The sequence below is a fragment of the Tamandua tetradactyla genome, chromosome 4 (genome assembly GCF_023851605.1).
Source record: "Tamandua tetradactyla isolate mTamTet1 chromosome 4, mTamTet1.pri, whole genome shotgun sequence".
Lineage (NCBI taxonomy): Eukaryota > Metazoa > Chordata > Mammalia > Pilosa > Myrmecophagidae > Tamandua > Tamandua tetradactyla.
In genome coordinates this window covers 86,364,838-86,367,588 of record NC_135330.1, presented here as the reverse complement: position 1 = coordinate 86,367,588, position 2,751 = coordinate 86,364,838, and the positions used below count along the sequence as shown (strand labels likewise).

The 2,751-nt window shown below is 34.9% G+C and overlaps 1 pseudogene; it reads right to left on the bottom strand.

Moving 5' to 3' along the window:
- LOC143679120 (olfactory receptor 5W2-like) lies at nt 1-774 on the bottom strand (annotated as a pseudogene).
- Nucleotides 775-2,751: the final 1,977 nt, after the last annotated feature.

The window sequence follows — 2,751 nt, the reverse complement described above, 5'->3', positions numbered from 1 at the left end:
TTAGCTTTCATTTTTCAGCCTTTCCAAAACCTCTTTCACATCTTTATTCTGCAAGTTACAAATGAAAGAATTTAACATGGGAATCACAAGGAAGTGAAACAATGATGTCATTTTGTCTTGTTCTATGGAGCAGGAAGAACTGGGTTGGAAATACATGAAGACCACTGTTCCATGGAAAATTGCAACAGCAGTCAAGTAAGAAGTGCAGGTAGAGAAAGCTTTGAATCTTCCTTCAACAGATCGGATCTTGAAAACTGATAGGATGATATAACAATAGGACGCTAGATCACCTGAAATGGTACTCAGTTCAATGAAGCCAAACATGGTGAATAATACCAGTTCATTGACCTGTGTATCAGAACATGAAAGGAGGTAAAGGGGAAGTAAATCACAGAAGAAATTATTAATCTCATTTGACACACAGAAACATAAACATAAGTGGAATGCTAAAATTGTATGTGTCAGAGCATCCATCCTTCCCGTCAGGTAAACCCCAGCCATGAACATGGAGCACATCCTGCTGGACATGTAGCATCTTGGGTCCAATTTCTGGGAAATAACAGAGGTCACAGAAGGTGAGGTGGCTGAGAAAAAGGTACATCAGTGTATGAAGCTGGGAATCCATTCTAATTAAAATGATCAGTCCAAGTTTGGCAGAATATCAATGAGATAAACAACCATGAGGATGATGAATAAGGTCCCTTTGATCTCAGAGTTAGTAGTTATTCCCAAGAAAAGAAATTCAATCAAAGAGGAACAATTTTACTCATCCATTCTTTTTTGTTGCTGACTAAATTCTGGCAAAGATAATCAAGAAAATGGTATATCCATGTTTAACACTCTGGACATCCACAAACTATTATCTTTAAATCAAGAAATTACTTGTTCCTGTGAATTTTCTTCTTTATCTTCAGACTATTATCCAGACAAGTGTTAGTCCCCAAATAAGCATTCTTAGCCACTTCACACTTATGAGTTACCTGTGATCAGAATTGAGAACCTTTGACCTATATGTGGATGCCTTTCATGTGATATGCAACTCCTCATGTTCTCAATTTCTCTTGGCCTTCACTTCTTTACATTAGGGAGTTTAATTGAATTAATTGTAATCTCATTCCATTATCAAAATATTTTGATAAAGACACCCATGTTAGAGAGACAAAGCTCAAAGATGCGAGATCAACGATCTGACATGCTTGAAAGTATTTACATTGTCAAAAAACTATGATCACATTTATTCTGTACCTACAAAATCACAATTGCATTAAAATATCTACATGAGAGCTCTAGAAAAAATATTATTTTATTATTATTATTTACCATTTAGACAATATTAAAAATATACAATGTAACTGGTGTCTATGTTGTCTTTACTACTTAGTGAGATATGAAGTATATTATATTGAGTTTTTCTATATAAAGATATTACTGCTTTGCTGCAATATTCATCACCTATTTGTAGAAGTGGTCTAGTACAAAAGGACACATTTCCTGACCAGTGAAATAGAAGTGCTGAAAAAAACATAGAAATGGTGAAATTCTACACCTACATTCGCATTCTTTTGGATTTTACATTGACATTTCCATTTTAAAAAGATACAGGAAATGAGATAAGTGTTTCTGAAATATGTAAGGTTCCATTTCTTCTGTAAGTGTGCATTTATGTTAATGTGTGTGCTGTGATTGTGTATGTGTGTACACTCTCTCTGTTGATATGAGATTTAGAATGTGTATGATGATTTTATTTTAGCTTTTAGACCTAAGTAAATATGGCATGTGATCCATATGGAATTGAATTTTCACAAGGTGATATTTGTAATATGCACCTCAATTACTTTTGAGATAAAACTGAAAACAAAATCTAAAAGTCAGGTATACACTTGTACAATGATAAAAGTAGTAAGGTTTCTTATGAATCTAAATTAAATAAAATAATGCAGATCAAGACTACAATGAGATGCAACCTCACACATATTATTAGAATGGCTGCTATTAAGCAAACAGGAAACTACAAATGTTGAAGAGGATGTGGAGAAATTGGAACACTTGCACTGCTGGTGGGAGGGTATAATGGTACAGCTGCTATGGAAGGTCAGTCTGGCAGTTCCTCAGAAAAATAAATCTCAAGTTACCCTTTGACTCAGTTACCCTTTGACTCACTACTCAGTATATACCAAGAAGAGCTGAAAGTGGTGATGCAAACATTTGCATACCGATGTTCATAGCAGATAAGTGATTAACAAAATGTGGTATATACATACAATGGAATATTTAGGCAACAGTAAGATGAAATGATGTCTTGAAGCACATAACAAGATGGAAGGACCTTGAAAACATAATGCTGGGTGAAGGCAGACACAAAAGCATAGATACTGTGTGATTTAAATGTTATGCCTGTGGTAAAGGTAAAATCAGAGGTTTATGTTACAGATTATAGGGGACCTACAGAAGCTAGAGGTGGGTGAATGGTTTACTAATGAGGTTGAACTTAATTGTAAGGGAAGAATAGATGTGATAGAAGTGAAGGTGGTTCACTAGTGGGTCTATAAGTAATATTAAATATTGAAGGTGGACATAATTGAGAGCGGCTGTATAGACTCATGTGTCCCATTGGTTAACACTGCAAATATAGATAAGACCTTGCATGAACTACTGCAAAAGTATGAATCTTGTAGAGAGTGTATAATTTGAGGGTATGGAGGAAAACTGCTGTTACATGCTATAGGCTATGTTCAACAGGAAAGCATCATC